Source organism: Notolabrus celidotus, chromosome 13 (genome assembly GCF_009762535.1).
Source record: "Notolabrus celidotus isolate fNotCel1 chromosome 13, fNotCel1.pri, whole genome shotgun sequence".
Taxonomy (NCBI): domain Eukaryota; kingdom Metazoa; phylum Chordata; class Actinopteri; order Labriformes; family Labridae; genus Notolabrus; species Notolabrus celidotus.
In genome coordinates this window covers 18,703,247-18,716,593 of record NC_048284.1, presented here as the reverse complement: position 1 = coordinate 18,716,593, position 13,347 = coordinate 18,703,247, and the positions used below count along the sequence as shown (strand labels likewise).

General features: G+C 38.6%; 1 protein-coding gene across 1 annotated transcript in view; it reads right to left on the bottom strand.

Annotated features, from left to right (window-relative positions):
- Window positions 1–11,652, bottom strand: part of extl3 (exostosin-like glycosyltransferase 3) — a 45,866-nt gene extending 34,214 nt beyond the window's left edge. Inside the window, exon 1 of the mRNA XM_034699955.1 lies at window positions 11,450–11,652. The gene's annotated coding sequence lies outside the window, so the exon portion shown is untranslated. The remainder of the gene's footprint in view (window positions 1–11,449) is intronic.
- Window positions 11,653–13,347: the final 1,695 nt, after the last annotated feature.

Below are 13,347 nucleotides of genomic sequence, written 5' to 3'. Positions count from 1 at the left end.
TGCGTTAACTATTAACTTAATACACTTCATTAAATTTACTTTCAGGATGTGGGTAAAGGAAGAGCACAGAGGCCACTTCTGCTGTCCATTTCTAACATGTTGAATGTCCACTGTCGTACAACTGAACATCGAACGACTGTGATGCATTCACTGCACTGTGGGAAACAACATCACTCTGCCTGTAACCCTTAGTAAAAAGAGGAGAGCAGAACTCAAAACAATACTCTACTAAAATGATACACGGTACACAATGGGATGTATATTTGTTGTAAATTTAAATTATATTATGGAAATAACATCAATCTGAGAAAAATAAGAATTAAGAACTAAAACTTCACAAAAATCTAGTTTTAGACAAAAGACCTGCTTCCTGTTAGCACCATCAGAAATGATGCATTCAAGAAGTTCATCAGAAAACTAAATCCATATACAAACTAACAAACTGTCTGGTTTCTTCAACTTTCACTCAGTACCAAAAATCTAAGTTTAAGTTGAAATGAAAAAAATAATTTGATGTTAATCGTGATAATTATCGACATCGACTGATATGAAATATTTTATCATGATAACATCATTTTCAATATCGCCCAGCACTAGTGGTAACCATATTGGAAACGAGGACTCAAACTAACTTCAGAATGATCTAGAAACTGGAAAAGATAGGTTGAGGCCATGGTCTAGCTGTCAAACTACAACGTGCCCACCTGTCATTCAGATTAGCCGAGCCATACTTAACCCTCCTGTTATGTTGCAGGTCAAATTGACCCTTTTTAAAGTCTATTTTAGGCAATATATGTCGTCCAAACCAGCTAAATGCAGCATAAAAATCTGGGCAGCATGTGACAGAAGAGGTGTCGTGTTAATTTATCAACATCACTTCATAAAAATTCAAAAAAATTCTAAATGTAACATAAAATATACAAAAATCTATGTCAATTAAAATTATTGTATTTATATTTAGGTCTTTCCAATGTACATTAAAAAAAGCTTTAAAATTATTTTTAATGAAAAACGAGTGAGTTATCCTCATTGAACTATGATCTGTGAGAATTAAAGAACCACAATGGACTAAATATTGATTTAAATGGTTAGAAATGGAGTTAAAAATTAGATTTAAAAAAATGTGTATTGGGATTTTTTGGGGTTCTGACACTTTTGGATATTTGCATATACCCCGGGTCAAACTGACCCAGGAACATTTCTGCTGTTCCAGAGAAACGAACATAACAGGAGGGTTTAGCATGAAGTTATGATAATCAAAATTGTCCAAGTTACATGATTATACATACAATATGTATATTCATACAACTTGCCCTCCTTCTCCCTGGAAATAATTCACATTAAAACAATTTGTGGGTAACAGAGCAAAATGTACACACAACAAGCCTTGAAATCCTGTCCCCCTAACAAATAAATCCTCTTGTTATCTTGCCGTAGCAGCGGCAGCAGCCCCGCTCGCAGTGTCCTCCGGAGAGCTCTTCCTCTCCCCCTCCTGCGCGGACTGGCGTAGACCCTAACAGATTGACTCAGCTCAGCAACAGCTGCCAGAACCCTGCAAGCCCCGTCCTCCAGACACTGATGGATTGTGGGAGGGGAGCCAGGGTGATTAGCCCCGTGACATGGGAGAATTATTGCAGTGTAGCTCCCCCCAAAAGAGACTGAATCTGAGTGTCAACGCAGGGAATTCACACTACTTTATGTCATGTTGTTAATGTCCGCTTGGCCTTAAAAAATGACCCCAGCTTGAACTCAATGTCATTCTCAACAAGTGGTGGGATTATGTCATCCTGATTGCCACCATCTAGAGGAAAGAAATTCAACCCAGAGGATGCTGGACAACATATTCTGTTGTGTGAGCTTTTTAAGAAAAGATGGACATTTTATCCCCTTTGCCTCGTAACAAAGAGGTTATTTTTACCTGTTTCTCTGACACACAGCACTTACCTTGACATTGACATACATTTAACTGTAGAACTGCTAAATGTATGCTTCAATTTGAGGAATTATTACTGCTTAGAAAACGCCTCACTTGAAAAAATCCTACTTCTTTACTAGCAGGCATGGCATGACGAACTGCTGTGCACTTACTCTGCCAAACTAAAACTAGTCCACCTCTATTTTTTCTCACCTCTGCTCTATATTTACTTTTCAGAACTTTATCCATGCCATTCATTTCTCCCTTGAATAAAACTCCTGCTTTTATTCAATAAACATACAGAGCAGGCTGTCCTGGGTTAATGCAGCCTCGCTCTCCTTGCCTGTTAAAAAAGATGTTCATTAGAGTAGAAGCGCCCGCGCCTCCACACCAGGGAGCACTCAGCTATTCAAGTAGAGCTAAACCTCTGCACTTTCTCAGACGAGGACTGGACAGTTTGACAGCGCAGAAGCCAAAAGGCAGCAGCTCCCCTCGGTGATTCATCCGGACTCGCATTACAAGGACACTGCAATTAATGCCTGGGCCTCGGAGTTCAACACCGCAGCTAGAAATCTCTCACTCAGGCCTGTTAAATTCTATCAGGCTAAAATCTCATATCAGGGCTGCAATAAAGATGTATACGCCGCCCGGATATCAGCAAAGCATGCACGCTGGTGTTCGCTTAGTATTAATGCCCAACGAGGTGTCCATTAGCAGGAATTTATGGACGATGTGTGCGTTGGACGACTGACTTTGCAGTGTCCATTAAAACCTGAAAATGGACACCTTGAGGAACATTACAACACTTCTACCAAGTTGAAGTACTTACAAATCACACTATTACTTCATGCTTTTCTCAATTTGCAATAAAAAGCCAAAGTTTTTTTCCAGCCATAACTCAGTCTCCCTGGAAACTGTTACTAATGCCTGAAATATTCATCTTTCAATCATTACCATCTCAAACTGTCCTTATGCAATGGAAATATTATTCAGTATTCCAGGGTAGGGTCCCTGGGTAGCTCATACAGCTGTTTGGTTCTGCTAACCCCAATTTACACAGAATGCGCAACGTCGCGTTACGGCTGTGCCGCGCACGTCGCAGCCATTACGTTCCCATTCTAGTCAATGCTCATGTGTACACAAGGAGCGCTGCGTCTCAGCTCCTTCTCGGGAGCATTCCCCCCGCGCCGCTTCTCCAGAGATACGCTTCAAGTCTATTTTGTCAGTATTTTTATCAAGTAAATAGAGTTAGTTAGAACTGATAACCACTGGACTGGAGCAATGTGTAACCGGCACAGGTATGTCAAGGAGGACCGAAGACTGGTGGTGCTAGCTCTGCTAATGTTATAAACACTCTGTAAACCCACATCCTACCTGCACACTGTGCGACTGTGTTTGGCAGTGTTAAATTAGGCTTGATTTTGACTGTTTTCTGAGTGTTTTCTTAACTTTAGACTCGCCAGTTAGTCAGAATTTAAATTTCTGTTCAGACAATAATGAATTGTGTCACTTCTGAACATTCCTAGTTAATGTAATGTCCCAAAATCACTAAATATTCAAGATTTAGTCGTACAAATGACAAGCATTCTATTATGCTTGTCATTTGACTGAGGGATGTTCGTAGTGGCTAATCTCCATGTTGGTTCACAGTAGGGATGCAGGATATTATCGGCACATTATCGGTATCAGCCAATATTGGCTTTAAAATGAACTATCGGATATCGGACAAGACGCCGATGTAATTAACCGATAAAATAATGGACTGCTGCACACATGTTGAGCTCATGTTTTAAGTTAAATTTGAATTCAAGCAGCAGTCTGTAAGGTACTTGTAGCTGACTAATTTAGGCACATTTACTGTCAAAGAGTAAACCATTTGATTTAATTTGGGTTTAATTGCTGTACAGTTGCACTTTTCACATGTTCCCTGTCAACAGAGTTTAGGTTTACTTACTATGTCAAATGTGAAATTCGCCAGATTTTCCCTGGTTGAGTTTATTGTTATGATTGTCTCAGGGAGAGCATCATCCAAGTTTTAAGTAGGATGTATCTTTTTGTATGAATTTAGTTTGAAAGCAATTGTCACAAATAAATATGCAGTTGTAAGTATTAAGTATTTTTCTTATTTTGCACAAGAAATTAATATTACATAACAAATGTGATAAGAGTATCACCATAACACTGTACGCTAATTCCAATACAGAAGAGAATTGATGATCTCTGCAATTAGGTGTGTGGAAAAAATATCGGTATCGGTAATAGGCTAAATGAGTTGTTAAACATCGGCATATAGGGTATTGGCAAAAAATTATATCGTGCATCCCTAGTTCACAGAAATGATAATTCAGACTAGTCAACAAGTCTGAAAGTCAGAGAGCAGTCAAAAATTGAGTTCTCCTATATTTATCATGGCATTCAAAACCATATTTAATGTAGCCTATTTTAACTGTTACGCAAAACAGTTAATCACATTCTTCAATAACCAAACTGACAGCAATTTTTAATTCTGCTGAAATGTGTGTGTCACTTAATGATGTGTGTAATGAACAAAACACTTTCTCTGTTGTTGCATGACTGCTTCCCTAGTTTGCATGTGTCTAAAAAAGTTGCAATGAATTTTTAATAGAAGCTTTGACTGAGCCCCTGTTAGTTACAAGCTGATGCTAAACAGAAAGCACATTAATTCAGTACAGTGGACAGATTCTTTTCACCAGAACAACTTTCTGCAGCTGATAGGAACGAAAATGTAAAGGCAGCATAAAACCACATTACACACTCAACCAACTCCAAGAAGCAGGGAACTCTGCATGAACAGCAGTTCTCATTGGACCTAGAAGTGCACTATGTTTTTTAAGGAGAACAAAAGTATCTGGATTGTATCTGTCCAGCTACCTCATGCCTGCACTGAGTTATTCATCTTGATAGTTAAGACAGTTATCATGCCAAACATTTGCACTGGAACAACAGAAAACACATTAACACTACTTTTAAAAGCCCCTGTAAGGATCTGTTTATCACATCTAATTGACAGCCCTGACACCCTTTGTCAACACAGTGAAGAACTGAGATATTTATAATCATATAAGGTCTACAGTAAAGCTTTTTCCAGGAAGACATTTTGGCATGTCATGATCGAAAATGTTGTCAAAGTGCCAGTGCATTGGTATTCTGCATGGTTGATCACTGCTGTGGTCACTGGGACGATTCCACTAGAGAATACAATCGATATTATTTATCAGTTACATCACCGCTTTCCTGCAGTGAAAGCAAGTCTATTACATTAGCACGGCGCTCTTGATGAGTCATCTGGCATGAGCCCTGAGCCTTTTTTTTCAAACAACAGCTTATATCTCACACAAATAAGCTTAATTCACATATGCACAAAACTCCTGATAACTTAATGATTTTTTGGGGGGTGAGCTTCGAGTGTGAACGCAAAAAGCTGAATTTTTCACCTGGATTATTTCCTGGGATCACACAGGATTTCTCCTGCCAGTCCCCTTGGTAAAATTTCTGCAAGGAATAGTTCAGGACAATTCACTGTGAGTGAGCAGGTGGGGGTGACGACATTCATTTCATGCAACGGGTGCAAATCCAGAAGAGCAACAAGGATCCATGGAAATGTCTATGGTTGAAGGAGAATCATTTTCAAGATGATAACAGCAAAGATGTCTGCACATCTGTATACATACTTTTTTGTAGTGGTGTCCTCACAGAGAAGTTTACTACGTCCATCATCATATAGTAAACATTACACGGTGGCTTTCGCAGCATACTTTTGATGTCATGTCCTGCCTCCTGAGACTCATCTCCCAACCCCACTGCCCACCACCCACCACCCCCCTCCTCATTCAACACAGACACCTTCACACTGTGAGGGACATGTGTGAACAAGTTAAATTCTGGGGTAGAGCTCCCGAGAATTTTTTGAACATTTCCAGAGGGCATATGTCAAAGACGCTATACCAGACGTATACAGGTGTAGCTAGTAACACTGATTATTTTCTTTACCTTATTTGCACTTGCACCCATTGACTTCTTGGTGCAAACAAATTTTAATATAGTTTTTTGCAGAAACTTGCATATTTAAAGACTGTGCCACACAATTATTTATTCACTTTTCTGTCAAACATTAGCTCAAATCTTAAGATCTTTTAGCTCTGTTTTTGGTCCCCACCACCTGCTGAAGGAATTAAGTATTCTATCTTTTTGTATTTTTAATTTATCATCTATAATTAAAAACATATAAATATGAAGAGTTCATTTGTAAAAACAGATAACTTACTTTAAAAAAAACAAACATATTTTTTCTATTACTAGCTTTAGGTATTATCATTCAACTGAAGTTCGGTGGCTTTGAGTAAGTAAAAATGACATTAATAAGAGGTATCTCAAAAATGTAACTTTATCAAAAATGTATATCAAAAAAATTTTGGGGGGGAAATTTATAAAAACAGAGTTATCTGTTTTTGCAAATGAAGTTTTCATATATATTTTAATATATGTACTCTATGCTCAACTTGATTTGTATTTACGGTTGCCTGTTATATGTGTTGTGTGTTATTTTTGGTATATTAAGTTGCACTGAGCTACATGTATCTTTTTGAACTATTGTCCAAAGCAAATTTCAACTTGGGCTTAATGTCTAATCTAAAATAATGTAATTAAAAACGATATGGTCTTAAGCAGCTTTTCAGCACCATTGCTCATGTATAGTAGGGCCTGCTAGGACTTGAGGCTAGTATTAGAAAATGTTCTTATTCCACCATGATGCTTACTGCTGTAAAGAAAAACATTCTAGCAGGTACCATAGAGTGATACAATGTATGCATTCATTTTTTCCTCACCAAAGAAAAGAGGGTACTTTAAGGGTAGGGAACAAACAATAACGTATCCTTGTTTTGCAGGATTTCCTGTGATGTGTGTCAGAAGACAGAGAAGCCTGCCCGTTAATCTGAAGATCAGCAGTTCAATCCTGTTCTCCATCAATATGTACATCAAAGTGTCCTTGAGCGGGACAGTTAGCAATGCTGTGCTTCTGAAGGCTATGATATTAATATGTTTGTTTGTGTAAAAGAAAAGGGCTTTGATTGGGTTGAAAACTGTGCAGGCTTTATAAAAGTGCAGAAAAATTAAAGTTTGAATGTAGCGAATCAATTAAAAAGTAGAACTTTTAAAACCAAATCCCAAAGTTTAAGTTAAAGTTAAATTGGCAGGAAAACTGCCCTTCCAATGATCAGTTATTGTATGAAGCCAAACAGCACTAACGATGCCACAGGAATGGCCTCTACACACATGAACATTCAGGAAATTGCAGCAGCAGGCAGGTGTCAGAGTGTTTAATGAGGGCAGCACATCTACAAGCACCTTGACACATAATGAAATGCTGATATTGACATTATTCTGCATCGTGGCACTCGTTCATTACTATGTGACCACAAGAGGGAAAAAAAATCATTCACAGGCAGCGTGGCAATCATGCCCCTGTGTGAAAAAGATCAATACCCATGTCCACACTGGGCTACACAGAGCCTCATACAGCTCTTATTAATGTATGCTGTAGTCCAATATTGCTACTACAAGAGAGTCCATCAAAACAAACAAATAACTGCTTGATTTAATTTCTAAAAAAATTACTTTCCTCAGTTGTCATGGCTGAAATCATCAGAAACACTTTGAAAGAGTTTATAATGAATCATAGCTTTAAAAGGTCTCTTTTGATCAATTCATTACTCACACATTTTGAAATACAATGCTGCGGTTATTTTGTATCAGCATAAAAAATAAGACCAGAGAGGGAAATATCTCAAAATTAAAACACCAATCAAATCCAACTTGCAACCAGGAAATGACCAACAATAACTACACATATACACCTCTCTCTGACAATGAATATTATAAGGGTCTGTTTCCACTAACAGCATTTTTTGTGCTGGCAGCATCCATTACCTTAATTTCAGAGTGCTTCTCACTAGAACTAACTGTTGCTAGGTTACAAAAGTTGTTTGCACTTGAGCTTCCTTTTTAAAAATAGATTGTATATAAGTGATCTTTATGCTCCACGTCTGCTTTTATTAGGAATGCACCAAAAATTTGGCCACCGAAAATAAGTGCATTTTCAGTTTTCGACCGAAAGACTTTTATCACCTAAACAACACGGCCCAAACAGAATGTTGTGATGACGCAAGCAAAAAACGTGGCCAGTACGCGCTTGTCTAGATAAGGGCCAACATGTCTGCATCCGTTCTTCCTTTAATTGCAGCACTAAAGCGTCTTCTAAGCAAAGAGGTTGAGACGGACCACGGAGTGAAAACAATGAGAAGTACACTCTTAGAGTCTGTCGGCACACGTTTCACTGAGATTTATCCGGATCCTCTGCACTTCATCGTGACTGATGATCCGCGTTATAAAGATCATTTCTTGGATTTTGGAATAAAGCAGCGTGCACAAGAAATGATCCAGGCCACGATGGATGCGGAAGAACCTGCTTGGAGGCGGAGAAGCGCACAGCGCAGGAAGGAGAACAGAGCGCAGAAAAAAGGACTCGTCTCTCTGAACCAGATGAGGGGCATGCAACCTCGTTATCTGATATGTTCAATGAGATCCTTGATTTTAGCGAGGTTAGCACAGTCGGAGCCATAAATGCAATGGTAGAGGAGACCGGGGACAGTTGTAACATTTCTGTCATTTCTGTCTATAACTTTGAGCTCTTTTAACCCAGTGTGTTCAAACTGCTATACAAACTAGCTGCAACTAAACTGAGCATGTGCAGAGTGAATCAGGTGATTGTTGTTCCTGATTGGAGCAAGTGCAAGTGTTACAACTGACCCGTGTTACAACTGTCCCTGGTCTCCCTACTAATAATTGGCATAATCATTTATTTCGGTGTTTCAGTTTTCGGTTTTCATCCTTGGTTTCCTCATTTTCGTTTTTTCGGCCAAGAATTTTCATTTCGGTGCATCCCTAGCTTTTATTCAAAGAAATGTTACCAAAAACCAAAACAATGGAGAAGTATAGTTTCCTGGCGTTGGCAGTAACTCTAGAACTGGAAGTAGCAACCTTGAAAAACACAAGTCTGATAAGTTTCTCCTCAGACACTGTTGTTGAAAAGTTGATAGAAGAAGTCCCACCCCTTCTTGATTTTCATTGATCAGAGAGGGTGAAGAGGCATCAACGTAAAAAATGCCAGTGGTGGACACAGGCCCTGGATCTATCAAAACATGAAAAAAAAACTGATAGAATCACAGATGTGACATGTATTACTGGAAAGGAATAAATGTACTTATCTTAACTTCATAAGCTTCTTTACGTCAGGTGAGTACTCAGTGTTTAACTTAACAGACTCTCTGAAATCCTTGCTTAGTGTCCTTGGCATCATCAGTGACTTTGTTTCCCCAACATGTTTTAAACTTTTAGAGCCCTAATTGATGAAATATTATTAAATGTATTTAGAAATTTGCTCTAGTATCTAAGTTCGCCATTTGAATGTATTAAATGTTGAGACTTAAGCATCCCCTGTCGAGCAAACACACACAAAGGCATACTCTTCAATCCCAGTCAGCCACAAATAAACTGACCACAAAGCTTTTGATGACAAGTCTGGTAGGGCTGCCATTAAGTGCTCAAGTATGAGCTTAGAAATCAGAGAGAAAGGGATTTGCTGGTTACTGAAACATTTTGTCAGAGTAATGCCTCTTGTAGTAACCTCATTGTTCCCTCAAACACGCCAAAGTGGAACTTAAAAGCAGCTTCTGTTCCCAAACTTCAAAAGAGTTTTTGTTACAGCAGTCATCAGTTGATTCGTACAATGCAAATGGTGCAACAGTTCACAGGTACAACTAGTTACAAGCAATAAATCATTAACAAAGCAGCTCTTGAATAAACACGACTATCATGTTGATAGTTCTGTAATAAAATGTAACCAAGTATTGATTCATCTGGCTCGCCCTGAAGGAGACTGTAGTTTATGGTGCATTAAATTGTGCCATGCAGAGAAGTGTTTCTAATAGTCAGTCTATCAATATTAACATAAATGAGATGGAAATTGAGTGTTATTAATATTGTGTTTTTTGAAAATGTTAATTAAAAAATACACAAAAATAGGCAGCAACTTGTTCTTGTTGCATTATACTATATCCTAGAGCAGGGGTGTCAAAGATGTGGTCCGCGGGTCAAAACCAGCCCGCCTGTAAAAAATTACAGAGAAGACATTGACTGCAGTTTACTATTTAAAATTTGTCTTCTGGGGGTTGCATAAAATCATAGTGCTGACACCTGAGCGGCGCCTTTTTTCTCAAAGTTAGAAAATAGATTACTTGCTGTTTGCATAATCCGGTTGAGATTCATAAAGACTTTTTAGAGCACTATAAGATCATCCACTAACTACTAACACTAGCACTACACCCCTGCATACAACACTGTCCAGCAAGCAAACTGCTGATGCTGGAGCTGAGGGGTCCATAATAATCAACTTTACCTTCTTCATTATTATAATCTATCTGTTCATTATTATAATCTATCTGTTCTTTTGCTGTAAAGATTACACTCTGTGTCAGGTGAATGTGTAACCTGTGTGTTTGGTGTGTTCGCAGCAGGTTCCAGTACTTAAAGAGTAAACTATTCGGCCCAATATGAGACTCATCATGGCAAAAAATACAACAGCTGTTTTTTGTAGAAATATAGTTCATTAAATGTGAACATTTTCAGAATGTACTTGTACTTTTTTGCATTAAAACAAAGGGGAAATGTTTGAGTTGTCGTTATTATAGCTTAGTATGATATGATTCTGCTGGTCCGGCCCACTTCAGATCAACTTGGGCTGTATGTGGCCCCTGAAGTGAAATGAGTTTGACGCCCCAGATCTAGAGAAGAAAAGCTTATACTAAACTGCAAACAAAACTAACATTTCCAAATGTTGTCTTATAACTGCACAATAAGCAGTAATAGGAGAATCAACTGAGTTTAAAAAAAAAAAAGATTAGCATGAATAATTATGCCTGTTTTTTTTCTGCCATCATGTAGGTTGGCAGCAAATTACCTGATTTCTGAATGGAGTTCTGGGTGACATTTGCCAAGACATTTTTCAAAGATTGTGGTGGGTTTGACAATTCTGGGAGGTGGATTCAAATTTAAAATACGCTCAAAACTCAGCATGGTTTCACATCCAGAGGAGGTCACATCCACACTGTAGTAAGATCGCGGCAAAGCACCGACTCCACCGGCTTGGTTGACGTGTGCCTCAGTCGAGATCAAAGCAAAACATACTCACGACTAACAGCGTCCATAGGGACAACTCCACAAAGTCTTCATTTAGCCTATACCCCTGTAATAAATCTTTACATATGACGACATATGACGAGGGTAAGAGCACTCAGGGATATTGTAATAAAGAAGGACTGCAGGGGGAACACACAAGGGGCCATATGTCTCATCTGGCCAATTAGCTAGCCTGCTAGCCAGCAGCAGTGGTCACAACAAAATGCATTTGCTCTCCACCACACTGGCTCACTAATGTTAGCTTCATTAGCTACTCACCCCAGCACAGGAGTCCAGGGTGTCCACAAAATCAGGCACAGTCTTCCGGTTGGTTTGTCAAAACGTAAAAGTCTCGTTGTGTAGGATTTTGCTCCGACTACAGTCTCCGAACAAGCTTGCGATGCTGCTGCTGCGTTTTCAGTTCGCACCGCTCACAGCACCATTAAAAGCTGCATTGTTGGAGCGACGGATGGACAAACAGCACCGACAGCGCGCCGCAAAGCATTGTGGGAAACGGTGTTGATTAACTGTGCCATTGAAACGCACACAAAAATAAGGGGAATACTCCACCGTGTGGTCGGGGTCAGTGTTTTCCTTTTTTGTTGTTGTTTTTTTCAGCTTTATTTTAGATGTAAGATAAGATAAGATAAGATAAGATAAGATATTACTTTATTGATCCCCGGGGGGGAAATTCAGTTGTTACAGCAACCCAGACACAAGTACAATCAAGAAGAAGTTTCAATAAGTAAAAATGAAATAAAATAAAATAAAATAAAGATAAAATACAATTTAGGGTGTTGTCAGTGGTCAGCGTGGTGCTGTCTGTGGCCTCCGTTACTGTTCAACAGTCTGATGGCGGTGGGCACAAAGGAGCGCCTGAAGCGTTCAGTCTTGCACCGTGGTGGAATGATGCGCTGACTGAACAAGCTCCCCATCAGCCACAGCTCATCATGGAGAGGGTGAGAGGGGTTGTCCAGGATGGCTCGCAGTTTATCCATCAACCTCCTCTCAGTCACTAACTCCAGACTGTCCAGTTCTAGGCCAACCACAGAGCGGGCAAGTGATCTTGCTTATTTTGTCCTGTACATGTGTAAATTATGTTATCTCCTCCTGCTTTCAACGAACAATCAACTATTTCACTCATTAAGAATATTTACTGCAGAAAAAGGGTTTTTCGTGACGTGCTGTCCATTACCTCATCTGACACCTAACCTCTCACAGCGATTTCAGGCTTTAAAATAACAAAACAGAAATGATCAATACCTTTTCTAACAATCTTGTTTGCTTTTCTTGGTCATAAAGAGGCATCACTGTTCATTTCAGTCCATTTCATGACCACTAAAAAACTCCTCACAGGAGCTTTAAGTATTCAAAGTACTTTTTAGAATATCTCAAAACTTTGTCTTATCACAAAGCATGATGACAGTCAAGAATACATAGGAGTACATTCTGTTACATCATGTTTAGAAACCATTACTTGAAATCTCTAAAAACTATACCATGGAATAAAAACAGCAACTAAGTTACTCCAAGCACAGACAACTTGGTTTGAAATGTTCATCTGGAATGAAACAAAAGTTATGTAGCTCAGCACGCTTTCTCAGGTTGGACAGTGAATTTTTGTATATTTGGGCAGAGTGGGAAACGAGGAGAACATTTTAAATGGTACATATCATTCTTCATTTTAACCCTCCTGTTATGTTGCTGGTCAAATTGACCCTTTAAAAGTCTATTTTAGGCAATATATGCCTTCCAGCTAAATGCAGCACAAATCTGGGCATCATGTGACAGAAGAGATGTCGTGTTAATTTATCAACATCACTTTATAAAAATAAAAAAAATTCAAGTTGTAAAATAAAATGAACAAAAATCTGTGTCATGTAAAACTATTGTATTTATATTTAGAGCTTTCCAATGTACATTAAAAAAAGTTTTAACACTAATTTTAATGAAAAACGAGTGAGTTATCCTCATTGAACCATGATCTGTGAGAATTAAAGAACACCAATGGAATAATTCTTGGTTAGTAAGTGGTTAGTGATGGAGTTAAGAATTAGATTTAAAAAAAAATGTGTATTGGGATTTTTTGGTTGTTCTGACACTTTTGGATAATTGAATATGTCCCCGGTCAAATTGACCCAGGAACAATATTGCTGTTCCAGAGAAACGAACATAAC